At 41.3% G+C, this 11,965-nt stretch overlaps 1 long non-coding RNA gene across 1 annotated transcript; it reads right to left on the bottom strand.

The window, feature by feature from the left end:
• Positions 1-850: 850 nt before the first annotated feature.
• LOC134165488 (uncharacterized) lies at positions 851-5,381 on the bottom strand. Its single transcript, XR_009965558.1, has 2 exons — positions 5,302-5,381; positions 851-1,112 (listed from the first exon to the last, which is right to left on the bottom strand). It is a non-coding gene; the product is annotated as an uncharacterized LOC134165488 (long non-coding RNA).
• Positions 5,382-11,965: the final 6,584 nt, after the last annotated feature.

An 11,965-nucleotide genomic window follows, 5' to 3' on the forward strand; every position in this document is an offset into this window, starting at 1 on the left:
GTTGCTATCTACAAAGAAAGCACTGAATATTTCTGTGCCAGAAGGGCAGTCAGAAAATGTACGTGTCTGTATGTCCTACTGGATAAGGCCAGATGGTAGGACGGCTTCTTTCTTTCCAAAGTTTGTTGCAAGAAATGTACGCATTTTGCTTCATCACAATCAAGAGTTTTCTGAAGCTTCTTATGAAAGTTGCCCAGGACAAAAAATCCTGTGGATGATAGTTTTAATCAGCAGGGGTAGAGCTGCTTGTATCTCCTTGCTTTGCACTGTAGGACAGGTAAGATAAAAGCTCAGTTTTCCTCAGTGTCAGGGCAACTTAAGGCTAAATTTGTCCATAGATATGCACAGATCAGCTGGCTATGATAGGCAGCTAACGTTACAGACTCTACTGTGAATACCAGGCATGTTCAACATTCACCTATTGGATCAAGCCTTAGGGAATGGTGACCCATTTCTTTCTAATTTCTGGATCCCAGTGTAGCTTGAAAAGGTATTAAATTCTTTATTGCTTACAAGAGGAGATTTTTTACAAGAACAGAAGCAGAATGCAATCAGATCCTGAGGTTTGGGTGCCTCCAGGCACACACAATTGCTGAGCAGCCTCTGTCAATCCTTCTGTTGGACACATTTGTCTGTGCTCATCTTTGCCTTTTTTTTAGATGTTTCAGACAGCTTTTAGAACTTTCTTTACACTAAAAATGTTCTTCATTCATGTTTGAATCAGTGAATATTAAGTGATGTTTTTGTTGCCATCATCATGAATGATTTCTGAGAAAAAAAATAAAAAGCTGTTATTTTTGCATTATCAAGATGCACTTCAAATTAAAATTTAACAGCTAAAAATACTGGGGAAGATACATATTCATTTTATTAACTTCTCAAGTGTTCACATCATGAGGGCAAGCAATGCAGTAACTTCAGCAGTGAGTAAAGACTGCCATCTTCTGACTTCCAAAGCACATCTGCACGACTGAATTTACAGTTTAGTTTGCCCTCCTTCTGTTTTATCACAGTGCTTCCAACTGGAAAAACCCTCAGCCACATCTCGATCCTGTTGCCTAAAATCCTGTAGCCCAGCCAAGGTCTTGCATTCGTAGTATACTGCTCCAGCTCTGAAAGTGAAACATTTATCTGTGATAAATAAAACTAGTTCACTCCTCTATTTTCTTGCAGACCTACCTGTTTCATAAATTTGTCATCTCACCCACACTTCCAAAAGAATATTTTCTATCACCATTGGTTAATTGACAAGTTGACTATTTTATTAGTAACTTTAAGATTAAATGATTAATGCTGTGACAACACAGAGCACATGTATAACAGAGGTCCACCTCCCATTAGAAGTCAATAGTATCCCAGCAACTAATGCTAATATCTTCAGAATTCACACCCAAAAAATTTCACCTATCTGGCATTTGAACTTAAAAGTAAGCATCAGAATTTTAATCAAATGCCTCAAAGTGTTCACTGAATTAAACCTATACTATAGAAGGTCTGCAGCAAATGGAACAGGTGTATGTATATACATTCTGCCCAAATGTCACACATTTATTTCTGACTCTAACAATAGACTGAGGAAAGAATAAAGCCCCTTTTTCAGCAGAAGGAAAGAATAATTAGCAGTCTCTAATCACTGTAGTTTACTGCACCTTTACTGCACTATAAGCTAGCAGTGTACACTTGTAGCCCAGAAGGTCAAGCGTGTCTTGGGCTGCATCCAAAGAAGCATGTCCAGCAGGTTGAAGGAAATGATTCTGCCCCTCTACTCTGTTCTGGTGAGACCTTACCTGCAGTACTGCCTCCGGCTCCAGAGTCATCAGCACAAGAAAGAGATAAAGCTGTTGGAGAGGATCCAGAGGAGGGCCACACAAATGATCAGAAGAATGAAGCACCTCTCCTGTGAGGAAAGCTGAGAGAGCTGGGGTTGTTCAGTCTGGAGAGGAGAAGACTCCAGGGAGACCTTATTGTGGCCTTTCAGTTCTTATAAGGGGCCTATAAGAAATAAGAGAAGAGACTTTTTATCAGGGCCTGTTGTGACAGGACAAGGGGTAATGGTTTTAAACTAAAAGAGAGGAGATTGAAGCTGGATGCAAGGAAAAAATTCTTTACAATGAGGGTGGTAAAAGAGTGGCATGGGCTGCCTAGAGAAGCAGTGGATGCCTCATCCATGAAGACATACAAGGCCAGGCTGGATGTGGTTCTGAGCAACCTGATCTAGTTCAAGATGTCACTGCTGATTGCAGGCAGGGGAGTGGAACAGGTGACCTTTGAAGGTCCCTTACAACCCAAACTATTCAATGATTCTATGATTCTGGCATAAGCCCCTGGCATGCTGCTGACAGAAAGCACAGACAGATCTCAAACTCAAAGTATGGAAACTCCATGTCTGAACCCAAATATTGCACTTGGAAATACAACCTCTTATAGAAAGAGTCTGGTGAACAGAAGACCAGCTAGTATGTACTTGGCAGGAAAGCATGTTCTCCACCGCTGAAAATACTGATAATCCAGCAGGCTTCCCTGATGAGGAAGAAACCTTTTGGCTACCAAGGCTCATCTAATGTTTAGATCACTTTCTATCTGTCCTACAGACATGCATTCTCAATGTGTATCCTGGTGCACAGCACTACTAACACAGCAAAGTTAGAATCTTACAGCCAGATCAAATTCAATACTCAACAGTTTAATCAGAATTTTGAAAAGTAAGAGCGTCATACAAACTGTCATTTAGATGAAGTAAGCAGACACCTGTGTTTGAAATTGCTCTATTATTTCTGTTCTTATGTTAAGGAAAATCTTTCTTCATATTCTTTCACAACTCTCAGTCTTCTTGTGTCTTTTAAATATTCCAGTACTTTTGACTTTTTCCTGAGCGAAAACCTACTACTGTCATATTATGCAAGCTCACCTTTTGCATTAGTTCATTTCAGTGTATTAAAGTTCTAATCCAAGCTTTAATCAAATGTAGGAGTGAGTGCACGTAAATTTTCTCTGTATTTATAAAAGAATAGCTAAATATCCTTCATGCAAAGTGTACAGTCATCCAAAAAAAAAGCCCACTGATTAGATATGTAGGATTCCTCCCTTTCTCTCCTCTTCTCTCCTCAGCCTTTTGGTGTCCCTGGTTCAATCATCAGATATGCATTTAGTCCTTTGGGAGGGAAAATAAAAGAATATATATAGGTCTTTGAGACCACATCTCTTTTCTAACTGTTCAGTTCTTAGCTCCCCAGCACAAGACAGGCAGGGATGTAACAGAGTAAGTGCAGCAAAGGACTACTAAGATGATGAAGGGACTGAAACACCTCTCAAGTAATAAAAGTCTGAGAGAACTATGACTATTCAGTCTTCAGCACAGAAGGCTCAGGGAAATCTTATTGGTTTGTATAAATAGCTGAGCGGAGACTAAAGAAGGTGGAGCCAGGCCCTTCTGAGTGGTGCCCAGTGGCAGGATGAGAGGACATGGGTACAAATTGCTTGAAATACAAACTGAAATATGGTATTTTTTTAAAATATAAGGAAATAGATATATTTTTAATCTCATTATCTTAGTGTGTAATGGTTTTGCATTCCTTTAGGGGAATATGTGCAACTAACTGTGGGAATATATCATTCTATCAGAAGAACTGTGTAAGTTTTTTTTTTAGTTCAGCAGTCAGACTAAAAAATAGGCAAACAAAAACTAAGTTAGAGCAAGCCAAGTGCCACTTCAGAAAATCCTAAAATCAAAAGCATACTTGCCATAAGGCAGGCAAACAAGCAGACCTGCAGCCTGCTGGTCATAACATAAAAACAACAGAGAAGAAAATGTCCATCTGGACATTGTATTATAGCTTTTTCTGGGTCATACTCCACTGTCCTGTTTTGATTTTGTTGTGGTTGTTTTTTTCCAAATTGTAGGAAAAAAAAAACAAAATAAAGCTATATCCAAAAAGGCCTTTTTTTTTTTTTTTTTGCAATATGGTGTTGTTGGAAGGTAAAATACTGTCAGAAGTTGTCCTGTTTTCAGTAGAGTTAATTTTCTTCCTAGTAGCTAGTACAGTGCTGTGTGCTCAGTTGCTGGCTGAGTTTAAACCAGGACAGCAGTACACCCAACACAGAGTACTGAAAGTCAGCTTCAAATGGCATCAGGCAGACATTTTCAATTTCTAGGAGCTTTGTGTCACATAAAATAAAAGAAACCAAACCAAACCAAAAAATACCCCAACAAAAAATGTGTGATCTCTTAAGATATAACTGGACAAAATTAAACTGTTTATTTTCACCAGCTGAGCAATAACTACAAACTTTAGCCTTTCTACAACAAAATTGTTCATCATCTAATGAATTTCAGTTCAACAGAACTTAATAGGCAACCCAGATCTATTTTCACTGACTTCATGTCACACTACATACATGCTACTTCAGTCCAGCCAGAGAATTATAAATTAGATATTTTTCTTTTTTTTTTCTTTTTTTTTATTTTGAGCAAACTGTCCATTCTGCTCCCTGCGGTGGTCTAGCTATCACTTGGAAGATGGCTTGACTGACTTCCACTTCCTTCTTAGAAGACAGAGAGGAGAGTGACAAGCACCCACAGTCCTTCTGACTGTGGCATGTCTGACTACCAGAATACAAATGCTAAATAACATAAAATTTCTTTTGATCTAAAATTTCCAATAGCAAAGATAGCACCTCATGCCTCATAACCTGCACAAAAAAAAAAAAAAAACGAACTTGGGTTTGAAGGATTATGCAGAAAATCTTGGAAAATTACACTTTTCAAGAATGAATAAAGAAAGATGTACCATTATATGTTTATTTTATGAATCATTTTTTAAACATTACTTTTATACCTGAAAGAATATATTTATTATAATCAGAACAGCTTATATCTTGAGTTATAGGGATGATCAGAATTAAAATAGAACTAAAATAATTCAAGATCTATCAGAAAATGATCAGGTCCTGAAGTCCCAGACTGCATTTCTTTATGCAGGTATCTTAACAGGGTATCATTCAAATACATTCACTTAATAGATTCTGATTTCATTTTGAATGTTTACTTGCATATTAACAGAAACATTATGAACAAAACCAAAAAAAAAAAGCGATCATGAATTGCCTACAGACATTAGGCTGAAGCAAATTGAAGTATATTAAAAATCAGTATCCAAACTGTAATTTTCCAATGCTTACACAAAGATGTTTGGAGTACTACAACTCCTTTGCCCAAGGTGAAGGTTGATATTCTTTAGAAAATGAATATTAGCGAATATTAACACAAAAACTACTAGTTAAAATGTACCAAAGTTACTTTACATTTTCATTTAATGTCCTGGACATACTCCTTTTCATAAAATTGAGAATAGTACCTTGCTGTGTTGAAAAACATAGTCTGGAAGATCAAACGAAAAATATAAAAAGGAACATTTTTTTTCATAGTCACATAAGAATAGTCACATATTCACCATACTGCTCACTGTGTCTTTCCAATTTTGTCACAGTCATACTCACAATTCGTATAGCTAGTATCCTGAATTGATTAACTATATTATATAAATGAGAAAAGCCTCCAGGAAGAGACATGAGCTAGAGCAAATATGAACAGAGAGTTTATTTTTGTCCAGTCACCCTATTAATGGATTACAGTTTTTTTCTTCATTTTTTTTCCTTTTTCTTAAAGAATCTTTGAATGTAAGCATCAAGACTGGAAACTCTGATAAGAAATTTGAATCCTCTGCAATAGTCAGATCCTTGATGAATGTGGTGAATTACCAAATATCTTAGTGTGAACTGTGTTCGATACAATTGTCTTCAACTACCTAATGGATGATGATAAGGGGGACTGAGCCAAACTACTCTCAGAGGTATGCAATAAAAGAATGAGGCTGTCACAAGGGAAATCCCAAATAGATTTAAGGAAAAAAGTCATCAAAAGTGGCCATACACTGGCACAGGATTATGGACAGGTTTTAGAGTCTCCATCCTTGGAAATTTTCAGGAGAAAGCCCTGAGAAACCTCATTGACTATGACAGCAGTCCAACTTGGGGTAGATGGGGTGCCCCCAGAGGACCTTCAGAAGTCCCTTCCAGACTACATAATTCTATGGTTCTGTTGTACATTATGTAAAAATCTAATTTTGTCCTTTTACAGCAATGTTTCCCAGGTAGCTGAACAGTCTGATACAATAGAAAGGGATAGGACAAGGGATACAATAGAAAGTGATAGGAGAAGGGGTAACGGGTTCAAACTTAAACAGGGGAAGTTTAGATTGGATATAAAGAAGAATTTCTTTACTGTTAGGGTGGTGAGGCACAGGAATGGGTTGCCCAGGGAAGTTGTGAATGCTCCATCCCTGACAGTGTTCAAGGCCAGGTTGGACAGAGACTTGGGTGATATGGTTTAGTGTGAGGTATCCCTGCCCATGGCAGGGGGGTTGGAACTTGATGATCTTAAGGTCCTTTCCAACCCTAACTATTCTATGATTCTATAAAGTGTGTCTCTGTCATCTCAGGGGGTCACATAACGATTGCCCAATGTGCCCCATGGAACAGCAGCCCCTTCGGGGCTCGTCCCCATCCCCTGCTTGCAGCAGTTCTGGAATTCTGGGGTGATGTCACAGCCCGCATTACAGCGGCAACTGCCCGTACCCAGGCAACAGCACAGACCTTCACCCCTGAACCCACACTTTTCCTCTGCTCCCACCTGTGTACACCAGTCCCTTCTGCCCTGCTCCTGTTCTGCCCTTCTGCCCTTTCCACTCCCATCCCTTTCCACTTGTTCCCGGTCCCATTTCCTTGTTCCCTGATGATTGGATACCACCTTGGTACCTGAAATGCAGCCCCAAAAGAGGTCCACCTTCGTCCTGCTGGTGTCCAAGCTCAGCCCTTGCGGAGGCGAGGACGCAAAGGGCTGCCTTCGCAGAGTAAGGAACTGGTGGGTGCCGAGGCAGGCATGGGGCAGGGTCTGTGCCCTGGCCCCGCGGCAGGGAGCATGGCTGCTCTCCCCTGCCCTCTCTGCTCTGGCAGGTCCTGAAGCCCTTACCGCCCCGCAAGGCGCTGAAGCGAAGAAAGCAGAGGATCCTCCAGCTGCAGGTGCCAGCCTGTCAGAGCTGGTGGGTGCTGCTGGACAAGGAGCCCCTGGCCTCCCGCCAGCTCCTGCTGGGGATGTGCCCAGGTCCCCAGTGCCCCATGGCTCTGCCCAGGCAGTGAGAGGGGACCGGGGTGCCCAGACATCTCTCCCACATCTGCGCTCGCTGGTCTGGGCAGCACCAATGCACTCTTCTGCTTGGCTTTTGCCTTAGGCTTTTCCAACACATGTGAGAGCTGGAGGAAGAGGCTGCCAGCAGGACGCAATTGGGGCTGCAGGGGGAACCGATGGAGGTGGACACAGAGGTGGAGGAGGAGGAGGCGATGGAGGTGGATGTTTAGGTGGAGGAGGAGGAGGCAATGGATATGAACTTATGAGTGGTAAGGCAGCACATGCCCCTCATCCACTGCTGGCAGTCAGGGGGATTGACTGCTGTCACACTGGGGCTGGGGCTGTGTGTGACGGCCCCACTGCAGGGACACGGTGCCTGGTGGCCTCATCCTGGCGGCACTCTGCCCTACAGAGTCCTACTGTGGGGGATCTGTTGCAGACTGCCTGATCAAGAGGACTCTGTGGATGAAGCACTCTACAGGCAGATAGGAACAACCTCACATTCTCAGGCCCTTGCTCTCATGGGGAAAGTCAAACACCCTGATATCTGCTAGAGGAATGGTACAGCCCGGCATAAGCAATACCAGGGATTCTGAGATTGTGTGGAAGACAACTTCCTTCTGCAAGTATTAGAGGAGCCGACAGGGAGAGGTGCCATGCTTGACTCGTGTTCACCAACAGGGAAGGGCTGGTAGGAAATATGATACTCCAGGGCAGCCTTGATTGAAGCTATCATGAGATGGTCGTATTCAAGATCCTCAGCACAGTGTAAAGAACGTGCAACAAGCTCACTGCCCTGGACTTCAAGAGAGCAGACTTTGGCCTCTTCAGGAACCTGCTTGGGAAGGTTCCATGGGATATAGCCATAGAGGGCAGGGTGGCCCAAGACTGTTGGTTGATATTCAAGGATCACCTACTGTAAGCTCAGGAGTGTTGCATCACAACTAGAAGGAAGTGCAGAAGGAGGGCCAGGAGACCTCCTTGGATGGATAAGGAGCTGCCGAGGAAAATTAGAAGGAAAAAAAGAGGGTTATAAAAGGGGGAAGCAAGGACAGGTGGCCTGGGAAAAATACAGGGATGTTGTCTGGGAAGCTAGGGACCAGGTTAGGAAAGCTAAGGCCCAGTTAGAATTAAACGTGGCTAGAAATGTTAAAGGTAACAGGAAGGGATTCTATAGGCACGGAGTGAATAAAAGACAGACTAGGGACAATGTAGGTCCCCTCCAGAAGCTATGAGGAGAACTAGCTACACAGGATTTGGAGAAGGCTGAGGTTCTGAATGACTTCTTTGCCTCGGTCTTCACTGGCAAATGCTCTGACCACACCACCCAAGTCTTGAAAGGCAGATGCAGGGACTGTGAGAATGAAGACCTAGGGCCCACTGTAGGAGAGGATGAGATGCAAGACCATCTTAAGAACCTGAAAGTACACAAGTCCATGGGACCTGATGAAATCCATCTATGAGCCCTGAAGGAGCTGGCAAACGAACTTGCTAAGCCACTGGCCATTATATTTGAAAAATCATGGCAGTCAGGTGAAGTTCCCAATGACTGGAAAAAGAGAAATATAACCCCCATTTTCAAGAAGAGGAAAATGGATGACCCAGGGAACTACAGACCACTAAGTCTCCCTTCTGTGTCTGGCAAAATCTCGGAGCAGATTCTCCTGGAAGGCATGCTAAAGCAGATGATAAACAACAAAGTGGTTGGTGGCTTCGCAAAGGGGAAATCCTGCCTGACCAATTTGGTGGCTTTCCATGATGGGGCTATGGAACTGATGGACAGGGGTAGAACTATTGATGTCATCTACCTGGACTTGTGTAAAGAGTTCAACACTGTGCCACGCAACATCCTTGTCTCTAAATTGGAGCGACATCAATTTGATGCATGGACCACTCGGTGGATAAAGAACTGGCTGGATGGCCACACACAAAGAGTTGTGGTCAGTGGCTCAATGTCTGGCTGGAGACCAATAACGAGTGGTGTCCCTCAGGGATCGGTGTTGGGACCGGTCTTGTTTAACATCTTCGTTGCTGACATGGACAGTGGGATTGAGTGTGCCCTCAGCAAGTTTGCTGATGACACCCAGCTGCGTGGTTCGGTTGATACCCTGGAGGGAAGGAATGCCATCCAGAGGGACCTCAGCATGCTTGTGTGGTGGGCTGATGCCAACCTTATGAAGTTTAACCATGCCAAGTGCAAGGTCCTACAAGGTCCTGGGTCAGAGCAGTCCCAGGCACATCTACAGGTTGGGCAGAGAAGGGATTCAGAGTAGCCCTGAGCAGAAGGGCTTAGAGGTGCTGGTTAATGAGAAAATGAACATGAGCTGGCTTCACTGTGTGCTCGCAGCCCAGAAAGCCAACCGTATCCTGGGCTGCATCAAAAGAAGCGTGAGCAGCAGGTCGAAGGAGGTGATCCTGCCCCTTTACTCTGCTTTTGTGAGACTTCACTTGGAGTATTGTGTACAGTTCTGGTGTCCTCAACATAAAAAGGACATGGAACTGTTGGAACAAGTCCAGAGGAGGGCCATGAGGATGATCAGAGAACTGGAGCACCTCCCGTATGAAGATAGGCTGAGAAAGCAGAGACCTCATAGCAGCCTTTTGGTATCTGAAGGGGGCTATAGGGATGCTGGGGAGGGAGTATTCACTAGGGGCTGTAGTGATAGGACAAGGGGTAATGGGTTCAAACTAATGAACTAATAAACCCCTTCTTTCAGCAGATGGATAGAATAATTAGTGGCAGGGGGGTTGGAACTAGATGATCTTAAGGTCCTTTCCAACCGTAACTGTTCTATGATTCTATGAGAAACATGTCAAAATTATTTTGTGCCTTATGGCTTGAAAACTGCATATTGGAACTGGTTTTAATAAGTTGTATGAAAAATATGACATGCCCCCTCCTTTGCAAATGCCAGCATGGTTATTAAGTTTGGGCACATCCTTCTCTGTATGCCTGATGAGGATCTATGTGGGTATATATATCTTTACGCTATTCTAGGGCCACGTTAGCTTTTCCATAATTTTACTCAGCTAGATGGTTGGCAATATTTGAATCATTTATTATTTACATTATTTAAACTTTCTTTATATGTAATTTTATAAAAAAGGGCACTGTAAGGGAAAAAAGCAAAACCATAAAACCAAATCTTATATGAAACCCAGAAAAATCTTTGACTTTAATCTTTGGGTACTAATAACCTTCTAGACCAACTCTGGAAATTTCCCTACCAGAAGTATAATTTCCCCCTTTTCTCTTCTTAAGGGGCTGGCAAAACACCGGTTGCTTTTGGTACAGTAGGTTCAGTCAATTATTCTTGCATTATTGTAAGGGCTATCTGAAAATGAACATTGTTTTTGTTGTCTCTTGTATCTCTTCTTTAAGAATGTTTTCACAGAGGGAAATTGGAGCACACTAAAAAATCCAAGTCCTCAAATGTTTATACATGCCTATCATGTGTTACATTTGATTGCAAAACACATCAATAATTAAAGAAGAGAGATTGTAGTTGCAAAGGTCACAACTTCAGTGTAAATAATGTAGATTACTCTTTGTTAGAAAAATTAAATCTAATGAAATCTTAGACTTCATTCTATGCAATTTAGTATATATATGAAGGAATATAAAGTGCAGAGAATGAATCTTCCTTGAATTTAGCTTATTTTGCACAGATTATTATGCACTCAGATTCACAACAACTATAATTGAATTTAACTAAAATGAAATGGTGCTGTCCTAAATAGAGGCACATAATCTAAGGAGTCCTCTTCATCTCATGTACAGGGCCTGAATGCAATGCTTGCGGAGTTTGCTTTTATTAAAAGCTTAATGTATGTTTACTAATGTAATTTTAAACATGGCCTAATTTCAGTGGCAAGAGGGCCAACATTCAAATAATGATTAATTGAAAACTTAATTAAATGCTTCAAAATACACATGAAAGTGTTCTGATAAAGTTTCAGGTCATGCAGTTTACATCTGAATCCGAATAATGAAAATGAACTACTTGATCCAAAAGCCTTTATAGTCAGTAACTAAATTACCCCAAAGCTGCTGAAGAATATCCAGCTTAGAATATTTGTAATGAATTTTTTCTGCGTTAGTTTTACATCATATGGAATATATAAAGAAAGAGTTTGCTTCCCCTTCCTGTTCCAAGTTCCTGAGCTTCTGTGCTGTGAAACACCACTTTACTAAACATTACCTAAAACTGCCAGAAAAATACTTTCCCCATCTAATTGGAACCAAGACCTAAAGACATAAAGATAGTTGCTTTTAAGTAAATAACATTTTATGGCTTATGTACTTTATTCTGCATGGTTAATCACAGCATACTGATGGGGAACAACTCTTCAGCACTTGCTGAAAACTTCCAGACTGTAAAAATTTTTATCCATTCACAATAGAAAACATTTGTTTAGTTATTCTAAATTTATGCCATGTTATTCCTGCCCACGGGTGATTTATTTCATGTGATATAACTATGGTTTAGCACTCTTTATAACCATTCTGGTGAAAAATCCTACTGATGGCTCACTGACTCATTTTAAAATCTGTTACGGAGAGATGCAGTAACACTGAGAGCCCTGTATACAGTTATGATATATAACCTTCACTATATAAAATCCTCCAGACAAAGATATGTTTAATCCATAGAAAATAACTCCAGAGGCAGAAAAAATGAAAAGGGAATATACAGAAAAAAAACCCAACCAACCAACCAACCAAACAAACAAACAAAACTTTACCAAAAAGACTTGCCACCAAGTAAAAAAAATAAGTAA

Source organism: Pezoporus occidentalis, unplaced genomic scaffold (genome assembly GCF_034315485.1).
Source record: "Pezoporus occidentalis ecotype Australia unplaced genomic scaffold, CSIRO_AGI_Poc_V1 ctg24, whole genome shotgun sequence".
NCBI classification, from domain to species: Eukaryota; Metazoa; Chordata; class Aves; order Psittaciformes; family Psittacidae; genus Pezoporus; species Pezoporus occidentalis.